We start from the raw sequence: 12,453 nt of genomic DNA on the forward strand, positions 1-12,453 counted from the left end.
GAAGCCCCTGAAAATTAGGTCCCATGGTGAAGTTATGCACAGGCCATGTGGAGAGAACTTGGATGCTTAAGCCTTGCTCATTGTGAACTCCTCACCCTGACAGATGCAATGCAAAAAAAAAGAAAAAAGAAAGAAAGAAAGAAAGAAAGAAAGAAAGAAAAAAGAAATCAGCTCTATCTCTGGATAGCTGTTTTCAGGTCTCTTTGTTCCTAGACCATGCATCTTACTCATGTAAACACACACACACACACACACACACACACACAACTGCTCAACCTTCTCGTGGCCTTCTACATAAGACCATAGTTTCACCCAATTCATAGGAAGAAAATGACAAAGTAATAAGCCTGAAGGTTCACCTCCTTCCCTCCTGACACCCAGAAAAGCAGTCACCTCTGCTCCACTGAATTCAGAATAAAGAAATGGGCAGAACACCCCGCTTCCATAAGGGGATTCACTGATCTTGGCAGTGCCCAGTACCCAAACTTACAAACATAAGCCAGCTTTCACTTGCACTGCACACCTCACATGAAGAACGGCAGCTGGAGGTACAGACACGTAGTTGAGAAACGCAGAATTCCGAATGGGTGTGTGTGACTGCCTTGGTCCCCAGGCTTTGGCGATGTGATGGTTTCTAAAACAATTATAACTATTTCTATATAGGTGCCTTGTTGGAGCGGGGGGGCAGTAAACTAGGCAACAAACAAAATGTGTGTGTCTCCATACTGAATGCGATTTCCTGGCTCTGATCTCTGAGGACAGCAATGTGAATGTTGAGATGCTTGGCATGCATGAATGTCCCGGAGGGTGCTTATTCTCGTGATGACTGTCTTAATTTAAGGATATGTTTCATGAATAAAATGATCATGGTAACGATTTGCATGTGTGGCTGAGGCATGCTGGGTCAGACAGGTAAGCAAGCAGGCGAGGGGCGTGGCCCATGAAAGAGACTGTCAGAAGATTTCTTGCAGCCATGCAGTTCCTCTCGGTTTACAGTGGTACGCTTTTCCTACACCTCCATCCCGTTTCTCACAAGAAGTGTTGTTAGCTCGTAGCAGCTGCATAGTTTTTCTGCAGTTTAATAAAGCAAAAGAAATTCCAGAATTTAAAATGTTGTACTTAGCTCCACGGACAAACGTGTCATAAATGAGTCTTTGGCAAGCCGAGCTGAGATTTGCTGTCTGGCTACACACAGGAATTATTACTGTTTTCTCTTGAGCACTCATAACACATTTTCTAAATTGTAGAGAATCTTTAAAGGAATCCAAGCCACTGGCCAGACACACTTGTAAATACATGAATTATCCATTTCCCCAATCATCAGTTGCCAAGATGCAAGATGCTTCATATAAATTGTTATCTTCAGTATTCTCTGACACCGGATTAAGAAAATTGAGAGGGTCAATAAGGCTAATAAAAATGATGACAATCTTGAAATACTTGAGATCATTCTACAAATGAAAAGGCTTAAATGTTATTAAATTCCATGCACTGAAGATCCACACAGTCTCAATTGTAGTGTGGCTCAGCTACAGCCCTTAATTATTTTTATGAAAATATCTCTAGATGCTAAATTCTCAAACGCCCACTTTGTATGTAATTATAATCATAGTAACTTTAGCCTGCTGTATAATTATAAGAATCTTAAACAGATTTATTTCTTTGAGTGTTTTTCTTGCTTCTCCTCGGATTAAGTGCATCTAGCCCCAAGTTGAAGAAAGGTTATTTACAAAGATAGACTTTATATCGCCTCTTCAAGAAGATCAATTTAGACACTTGATCAAAACAAAGTGTTTAATACTATACTTAGAGTTACTGATGAAGCCCACTGTCTCCACTTGCATCATTCTGAAACTGTCCAAATTCTCTGCATTGTGGACCACCAAATATGGAAATAACTGTATAAAACCTGCAGTTTTAATATTATTAAGAGTTCTTATTGGTGATACATTCTACTGAAAAACACTCTTTCTTGGATTGGTAAATCTTTAATAACTGCAATTCCCAGTTTAGTGTAGCAGTTGTGGCTGGAGGAATCCGCTAACTATATTCTTTTTCTTGTAATTGGCCTCTTGCTGTTTATTAGAGATGTTTGCACATTAGGTCCTCTCCGTTGCTGTGGAAATTGATTACTGGCTCTATTTAACTTTACTGTAAGCAGAATACTTGTCACCTATGGAATTATTCATTAACGTAAATTTAGTAATAGGTGAATTACCAGAAAACAATCTCTAAAATAGAATTTCTGGTTTGATTTATCATTATTAAGTGGTGGTACCTTCCTTTTATTTTTTAATCAATGCAGGTAAGGAAAGGGCTGTATTAAAATATGTTCAGAGGAAAATGGGGAATTAGCAGAAGAGGTTTTGAATGTCTCCTAAAGATGGAGAATCTATCAGGGCAACAGTATAATTTATTTAACACTATCATACCATACATCAGTAGTAACTAACTCCCTCTTCTCTGGAAGACAGATAGGAAGACAAAGAGAGATAATTCCAAACCCAAAGAAACCCTTTCAAACTTGGAAGGGAAATCGGAGTTGGGAATGGTTGAGAAATGGTCACTGATTATCAACTGGATTCAAGGAAGCACAGCAACAGACCTTCCCTGACACCTATCTTCAGTCTTCTCCAAAGTGAAAATCCATCTGGTGTGCTGCCCCCATCCCTCCCATTCATAGAATTTTACCTTTACTCAACACAAATCACACCCTTATAAAATTAAAGATTCAGGAACCCTTTGAAAACTATGACCCACGGTAACTCTGGTGCTACCCGGAAGGTCTTTAGTGGGCACCTTGCAGCTCCCTGCCCATCGTCTTTCTGCTTAAATAACCACATGCTGACAATCTCAGAGCAGCCCAAGAGGGTCTGGGTGTTGACCTCCTGAATAAAGACCATCTGCTATGGGCCAAGCTTTTCCCAAACCACAAAGATTGAACTGAACATCACACCTTCAATGATGAATTGAGTGGGAACAGAATAAGCAAACAACTTTCCTTGGCATTTTATAAACATTTGGTAAACACTTGACCTGATCAACTCTTTGTTTTGTTAATCTCACTTTGGTGTGATGGAAGCCAGCTGTCCAGACTCTCAAGGAGATTGTTTTCTAAGCTTGAACCAATCAGAGCATGGCGGTGGGGCCTGTGGTCATCTGGTCATTGCATGCTACTCGGTGTTGCTGTGTCTGTGGTACGTGTTGGGTTGGATAGGTCCATCACATTAGCTCCATGAATGGCTTGCTTGGAATAAGCCTGGGGTACAGGTCTCTCTTTACTGATTGGCTCTTGGTTCCTGTGTTTTATGGCTTGATCCTTGTTGCATCTTTCGGCTGTCCAACTGGGAGGTGGGAAGTAGGGAAGGCACCCTGTTCAATGAATTATGCTACTCATATCGGGGGGAATAGATGTGATGTGTATATAGCATTAGATGAAATACTCTGGCTAGAAAAGAAACCCTGGCCATGCTTACCTGCTTGCTAATATTCTAATACCCTTTAGGGATTGGGGCATGAAAGTGTTCCTCTACATTAGGGAAGAGAATAGCTAGACACAGGCAGTTACAAAAGAACCAAGGATTGGATGTTTTACTGTCAAGTTTAACAACAATATGGCTGTAACTGAGACCATTTCTTCTACCAACTGAAACATGATTTTCCTTTCAAACAAATATAGCTACATTTTGAAAAGTAAGGCAGTGCATAATACTGAAAATTGAGTCATAACAATCTATCACTTAGGAAGGAAAATAATTTTTATCATGTTCTGTTTAGAGTAGAGGGATGTTCTCAGTGGAAATTTAGTGTCCCAGTTGACACTTTTAGAAAATATTGTTATCTTAAAAATGATTTTTATCGAACAATTTTTATCCTAAATTTATTTCCTTATATTTTCATTAAAATGAAAGTTTTTGAGTTGTTATAATATATAAAAATACATTTTTAAGTGACCAAAAATATATGTTTCAGAAGGTAGAGTGGAATATTCACAATTATGTAAAGATATCTTCTGGGTACGAGATGCTCACTGAAAGTCAGACAAACCTATAAGATATTTATTTGCTCTAAAGATCAACAAATTGACAAGAAAGTGATGAACCAGGAACACAGGTCTCCTTAGACTAAGCGAGGAGGCTGCAAACAGCAGGGTTCCGCTTTCAATTTGTTCTTCTTCATTTTCTGAGACCTTAAAGTTTCATTGTTTTTATAGGATAAGAAAAGACAGTATAGTATTGGCAATTCCATAGAGCTCAACCTAATATAAACCCAAACAAAATTTTGTCATCTTACATACTCGTAGGGAACTTCTAAGAGTTTTGGAGATAAATCTCAGAACAAGAAAGCCAGGACTTGTGCAGCTTAGGCAGTCACATGATGTATGCTAAGCACCATTCAAACCAGGCACTCTGAAGCTGAAAAAGAGAGGGTTCATTTCAGAGAGAAAGATTAGTTAAGTTTTGTAAAATTTAATAGGCACAGATAGGCATGTTTTTGGTATAAAATTTATAGATGATAGAGACAGAAATGCCAAACACATGTAAATGGGGAGATGGTTGGTTGTCTGGATGTATGCGGAGAGAGATAGATGATACTTAGATCCATGGGTAGGTGGGTAAAGGAAGAAGAAAAAAGAAGCAGGACAAGCAGAGGGAGGGAGGGCACAAGAAACGAAAAGGGAAGTGTCAGCCAAGTGGTGGTGATGCACACCTTTAATCCCAGCACTCCAGTAGCAGAGACAGGTGAATCTCTGTGAGTTCATGGCCAGCCTGGTCTACAGAGCGAGTTCCAGAACAGACTCCAAAACTACACAGAGAAATCATGTTTCGAAAAAAAAGAAAGAAAGAAAGAAAGAAAGAGGAAATGTCAAGAGCAAAATACCATTTTTTCTCTCTCTTCCATTTCATCATAAGCAAATCTACATAGAACAGAAAGAAATTCTTACATAAAACTTTTGTCTGAAGACTAATGCAGCTGAACGATCTGAGCCCTAGCACAGCCCTGCAATCTATTTTAGGAGCTATTTTCTGGATTCTGATTTAAGATTGCCGAATTTCCCACCGTGAAAATAGGTGAATAGCTTCATTTAAAATGATAAACCATTTTACTTAGCATCCTTATACATGTATGTATGCACATACACACACACACACACACTCACACGGAAAATGTCAGGCACCATAAAAGCAAGTAAGCTTCCTGAATAAAAAGCTCACCAGTTAATAAATTTAAGGGCATTTTTTTCATTATAGAAAGGTTATATCACAAAAATTACCGTATCATCTGAACTTGATGATTTTGCACTTTCTTCTAGCCATACATTAAAATATAGAGTTTAATATATAGACCATGTAGAATGTTTAATGAGAACAGACAGCACAGAGGAGTAGGGGCATTTCATGGTTTCTCAATTCTTCCTTTTCAAAACAGGTGTGATAATAATTTCAGCTAATCCAGAAACTAGAAGCAAGCTTCATGCCTGTTCTTCAAGGCATGTGTAAGGGTAGGACTAAGTTCACAGATACCCTGCCTTCCGGGGCCAGGAGAGCTGGGAGAGTGTAACACAGCCTTCAGCTCTCTCTTTGAAGACTAGGGAGTTCTGCGTATTCTTCCTTCTACCATGCAGCTGAAATGCTCTTCCCCTAGGAATGAGCCACAGCACGACATGGCACCTTTGTGTCTTTTTCTGTTAGTTAATTCCTTTTCTGGACACTGCCTTGGGAAAACAGACCTTTACAGTGCTGTGGGGGCTTCCTGGTTACATTTTTAATCTATTTGAGAAACTCTTGAGAGAACCTAAGGAAGGTGAGACAAAACATGGTTATGACAAACAAGAACGATACTCCCAGGTTAGCAGAGGGCTAAGGGGATAGGTCATGAGGGCTCAGGGCAGACCCAAGAGTATTATGTGGCATGGCCCAGTGAGATAAAGCCACTTAAGACATTTTTGATTGTCAGGCATGAAGTGGCAGTGAGAAGGACCGTTTCCTCAGTAGCCTGAGATAGCAACTGACTGAAGTTGCTCTTGGTTTTAGTTTCTTAGTCATTTTTGTCACTGTGATGAGCAATTCCAGTTTTTCTTTTTCAAACAAAAGATGCTCTGTCACCTTGTAACAGGAATGTAGCAAGAATGAGTCACCAGTGTCTTTATTTATATCCATTTATATATTCCAAAGCCTCTGCTTAAAGTGCAGTCAGAATTGATTGAATATCTGTATTGAAAACATCCATACATGTGCATGTTCACATGCACACAGAGGTACATGTGCATCATATATATGTATGTACATTGCCTTATTATTATGTCTTTTTTAATTTAAAGTTTATTTCCTTAACAGATTCAGTCACAGTTTTGAGTGACACACAACCCCTTCAAGAAAAGAAAGAGAAGTTACTTGTTCTAGAAAGTTATTAGATATTTAGAAGAAACACATCTCTGATAGAGTTACGACATAATACTGAAGTGCCAGGCGAAAGCAAATTCTTTAATAAACCATGTGCACGTGTCACTGCTTTTTAAAATTGTTCTGATTTTACATTCTCCAAAACGTTAGGACTGAGCCAGTTCTACTTTCTCCCAACAGACAGTTTAACTTGTTATTGATTTGATTGGAGAACGCTAAGATGGTTCTGACACCCTAACGAAGGAAGCAGAAAGCAATTGAAAATTGGGTCTATGGGTGCCAAACTGAACAGCAAGGGCAATACTGATGCTATAAAAAGACCTATTTTCCAATTTTCTCTGGTTTTGACTTGAGGGCATTCACACACATGCATTTTCACATGTTTATACTCACACATAGTCACACACACAGATTCATACACACACAGCGAGAGAAAGAGAGAGAGAGATCTCAAGCCTTAAATATGCCAAAGTTTTGCCTCAGAGGCTAATTACCTCTTATCCATAACTTAGCATGACTTCTCTAGTGTTATGCACTGCTGGATGAATATGTAATTGAGGCAGTTAAAAAAACAGGCTTGCAATAATCCACAGACTGGACCAACAAGGGGCCAGGGAGAGATTAAGGACATTCCAAACCCAACAGACCATGGCTGTCATAGCCATGTGGGGAGCCACTTCTGCAGGTGACAAGACAAGGTATAACAGCTCCTTTGGTCATGCCATGGCCTGATTACATGCTTTTCAGGTTGCAGGTCATTGGCTTGATGGGTCACAAAAAAGCAAACGAAATCCGTCTCTTAAGTAGTACCATCATGGCCCTTCCACTGTGAATGAATGCTTAGAAAATGTTCATTTCCTAGAGGTAGGTCAGAAACCTATAGTGAGAATCCAGACTCTACAGCCTCGGGGTGAGCCCTTTCTACTAGCAGTAAGAGTAAACTTGGTAATGAGTTTTATCCAGCAGAAGAGAAGGATACATACCAAGGTAGAATCTTAGCTCACAGAATACTTTTAGATGTCTCCCCCTCAAACTGGAGCATGAAGACCCAAGTTCAGACTCCCAGGAAAGCAAAGCCCGGTGATATGCACATGTGATCCCAGTGCTGGGAAACAGGCAAATCTGGAGAGCTTACTTGACAGCCAGCCTCACTGAACTGCCAAGCTCCAGGTTCAGGGAAGAACTTGCCTCAGTGATGAGCTGGAGAGTGATTGAAGACTGCTCTGCCATCAACCTGTGGCCCTATACATTCGTGCACTGGCGCACACACATACCAAACACATACATCCACAGATTTCAGATTATCAAATTAAAACACTCAACTTCTTTGCCTTATTTTTCCTTTAGATGTTATTTTTATTGGGGGCTGACTTTTCCTTTCTGTTCTCTATTTTGACCTTTGTTCACTTGCTAAAGCTGTTATCTTTTAGAATGAGATGGAATTTTTCCATAAAAACTCTCTCCTACTCTTTCTAAGGGTATCAAATCAAGTTATGACCCTGTGCCTAAGAGCACAGGTTGACTTCCAGAACTGGCTGTCACTGGCTTGTGACATCTGAGTTATTTCTATATCTGTATGTAGCCATTTTATGCAAAAAAGTCATCTGACAGAAATGAATGATGATTTTTTTGGATGATTTTTTTCTCACCAGTGAGAACACAGTGATGGATTCTTCAGGAATTCAATGCATTTCAAAGCTGTATTGCATTTCATACTTAATTAACATACAAAACAGTTAGAGGGAAACCTACTTCCTGTCAGGGAGATGGGATATTGGTGGGAGAGAACTGAAGAGACTCTTAATTAGCTAGCTGCCTGTCTTTGCATCAGGCTCAGTTTTGCTATACAATAATGCATAATGTTTAGACAGAGAGTAGATTCCAAGGAGTTCAAATAAATAAACCTAAGCGTTATTTCTCCTTAGCTATCTTCATAATTTACCTTGAAATGTTTTAGCCAGAGATAGGAGAAGGATGCCACATCTCTGATAACTTTCACCCATCTTTCCAGACACCTGTTACTGTCTCCTCCTTCGCCTCTTCTTTAGTGACCTCCTCAATGATTGGCATCTCTCAAAATATATTCCCTTGTGACCACCTGCTTCAACTGGCCTCTGGCCATAATTATTATTTTCTTAACCCCCAAGGTCATAGGAAGAAAAAGTGGTTCCTGTGTTAAGATCTTGTCATTGACTACATAGTAGGCTGGCATCAGTATAACACAAAGCCTGCAAAGACTGCATCTGGTTACTGTTGACATCATTGAGCCTTCGTTTTCTCATCTACTCAGAGGACAGATTGATCATACATACCCATTATAAGAATGAGGCAAATGCTATAAATCGATAAGCTGGTGCAGATGTTATTAGTTATGTAATTTCTGATTGATGGTTGGCTTAGAGATGACTCACTGTAATTACTGACTTAGTGGAGGATTCAGCAATAATTTAACTCCATTTAAATTCTGAGTTGTTTTTCTGCCTGATCATCTCTAAGACTCACAAGAGCAGTAGTGTGCTGAGATTCTACATGCTGCTTAGTAGTATGTGACTGAGTTATGTTCTTAAACAGTATTTTTTTTATATCACCATGGTCTTTAATGCATATGTATGCGAATGAATCTTTGCTACTGATATGCAGAAGATAATCACAAATTTAGGTTAAAGCCAAATCTAATCTCAGTAGAATTATTTAATCCATGAGAGAGTATGGGAAGATTCTAGAGATTATAAGTTTAATGCTTGCCTTAATTATAAAGTGAGAAAGATGGGCCACTAACTCCTTGGCTTCCTGGTAAAATGTACATGGTTTTGAATGGAAGCTCTTCAATTATAGCCTGAGGTCAGCATTCTCTATATCATCACCACCATCATCATCACCATCAACATCACCACCATTATCACCATCACCACCATCATCACCATCACCATCACCACCATCATCACCATCACCATCACCACCATCATCATCATCACCACCATCATCATCATCATCATCACCACCATCATCACCATAAACATCACCACCATCATCACCATCACCATCACCACCATCATCACCATCAACATCACCACCATCATCATCATCATCATCACCACCATCATCATCATCACCACCATCATCACCACTATCATCATCACCACCATCATCACCATCACCATCACCACCATCATCACCATCAACATCACCACCATCATCACCATCATTATCACCATCATCATCATCACCATCATCACCATCAACATCACCACCATCATCACCATCACCATCAGCAGCGTCACTTAGCTCCATGGGGGTTTAGTGAGTTCAAGCACATTTTTCCCATGCTCATGCTTCTGCTTGGATGTAGATCCTCTCCTCATGCACCTTCAGAAGGGATGGAATTACCAGAGAAGCATCAGCTTCCTCAAACAGACACTTAACCCCTTCCATGACAAACCCAGCCTCCAAACCACTGCTCACTGCCCTTCTTTTGAATGGGGCAAAAGATGACACTATCTTCTCCACTGTTTTATTTTCTGTTAAATCTGCACAGTCTATGAAGAGTATATATTTTAATTGTTAGTTCAATCTCCCAGTGAGAAGACTAAAGCTCTGAAAGTTGAAATAACTTTTCTAATGAGACACAACTTGTATGGACAGCTCCACATTCTGGATTCGCTGATAGCTCTGTTTCATCTGAGTGGGAATATAGTGGGAAGTGAATGAGATGGTAGATGTTAGAGAGATTGAGATGATGGGGAAGATATACATGGTCTCCAGGTAAGAGAAGGGCCCTTAGAAACGACTTTCCAAACTCCTGAGTTGTCTAGTCCAACAGTCAAGTTTAGGAGAAACTGGAAACTCTCTTAATTTAAGCCTTTTTAAATGCAATATAAGCAAGGGAGTTGTGCCTACATGCAATTACTCTAAATGTGTTTTCATATATTCATCTTTTTTTTAAATAAGAGATCATGGTAGCTCTCTTTGGAGTCTTTTTACTTCATTTGGTTATTTGTGGTTTGTCTGCATATGCCACATCTCACATATGTATAATATGATATACTTTGAAACCTAAATAAAAATAAAAATGACCACAAGGAAGGCAGACATGTTTACCTTAAAGAATGTTGGGATTGGACATGGGAAGGGAGGTGGAGCAATGGTCATGAACAACTGTATCACTCTCCTCTTCTAAGTAATAAAACTGAAATATGCCTGAGTCTATGAGGTTGACATGTCCAGTATAGGCCTTCTAAAACCATACAAAGGCCCTAACATGCCCCATCCCTGTGGCTTAGCTCTGTGGCCTCAATGATCATCCGAAAAACCAATGGAGCTAGCAAAGTGGATCAGTGGGTAAGGGTGTCTGCCATCAAGCCTAGTGGCCTGATCCCAAGGACCCACATGATGGAAAAGAACCAACTACAATAACTTTTCTTCTCATTTCTACTTGTATATTGTGGCATGTGTGGATGGACACACATACACACACACGAATAAATGAATGTAAATTTTAGTGTTTTTAATGTATTTTGAGCCTAGTAGCATATTGTTTTTATCCAACCACATAGGAGGTAGAGGCAAGCTTTGCCTATGAGGCCAGTTCACTCTATCCAGCATGTAACAGGCCAGCCACGATGACCTAGTGAGATTCTGTCCCAGTGAGTTAATCAAACAAACAAACAAACATCACCATCATCAAAGAATAATGATAAAAGGTGAAAAAATGACACCCAATGTTGACCTATACCATCTACACACACACACACACACACACACACACACACACACACACACACACATCTTTCTTTATTGTTCATCAAGTTGGGGACCTTCTGGGCCAATAACTAACAGATTACTCAGAATTTATAGGTAGAATTGAATTTAATTCATCCAACTTCTATGTTGGGGAACCTCTGCTGTCACCTTCCAAGTTAAGAGAACAACTTTCATAGGCTGTAGGGATTTTTGTAGTCAGCATCTTGCAGGGTTTTAGATATGCATAGATGCTATATTTGGTTTGAAATCTACAGCATTTGATTCACAAAGACTCATTATGAGGAACACAGATCTGGAGCTTTTTTGTTTGTTTGTTTGTTTTTAACAAAATAGCAATAGAGAATTGAGAAGCCAAAGAGTGAGGAGACAGTAGAACTTTTATCAATAAAACTTAGCACCGGTGCTCTTGGAGAAAGGACAATCACAGTCGGGCCTCACTTGCTCATGCCAAAGCCTACCCTTTAACCTCTGTCTGACTCCTCAAAGCCCCTTGAAAAATACTAGCAGACCACTCTTTACACTTGACACTTAGAATTCGGTGGGTAATTATTTTTTGGAAGAACATTGCAAATAGATGAGATTTAACCTAGGGGTGGGGGGAGTGAGAAATAAAGATGATATATGGAAAGCCACAAGACTGATTTAAATATGCCACCAGCTGAGTCAGGATTGACTCTGGTTGGTTGATCTATGGAAACCATCTTAAAATGGAAGGAAGCTTGTGGATAAATTAAATAAGCCATTTCTACATTATGGAAAGTTGGATGTACTTATAATCATCTCTCTCAAGCTTCAGTTATCTTATGTACAAAGAGGAATTCAACTATCTATCATTTTGTCTCAAAGAAGCTAAGATTCAAAGCAGTAGAATAGGAAATTTCCCTGGAGAGGCACACTACTAGTAGGGCTGGAGCATCACCCATGTGACTTCCTCTGTGCAGAATTTCAGAGGAAGCAAGGGTAGAGGGCTGGATTCCAGACAGCTGCGCTCATCTTCCATGTCCACCATTAAGCATTTTGCCTCAAATGGCCTGCCTCAGATTATTCATCCCTTGTCAGGGTAACTAGAAGAGGGATTATAAGAAAAATGAAATAAAAATATAGGTATGAATGATACTTAGCATCCTCATATCACAGGCAAGTTCTCAATCTGTATTTGATAGAATCTGAAGTCTTGAGAAGCATAGCTCTTAGCATATGGAAGTAAAGATTCACCAATTCAGTCTCATTGTTTGTCTATGATCACCTTCAGAGTGCCCACTGGACTCTGATGCAAATCAGCTAACCC

The 12,453-nt window shown here is 39.6% G+C and overlaps 1 protein-coding gene across 26 annotated transcripts in view; it reads left to right on the forward strand.

Annotated features, from left to right (window-relative positions):
* The window catches only part of Rbfox1 (RNA binding fox-1 homolog 1), a 2,144,901-nt gene that overhangs the window by 2,106,792 nt on the left and 25,656 nt on the right, over nt 1-12,453 (forward strand). The gene's annotated exons all lie outside the window — the stretch shown is intronic.

Source organism: Microtus oregoni, unplaced genomic scaffold (genome assembly GCF_018167655.1).
Source record: "Microtus oregoni isolate MIOR12 unplaced genomic scaffold, Mior012 000027F_ref0000203, whole genome shotgun sequence".
NCBI classification, from domain to species: Eukaryota; Metazoa; Chordata; class Mammalia; order Rodentia; family Cricetidae; genus Microtus; species Microtus oregoni.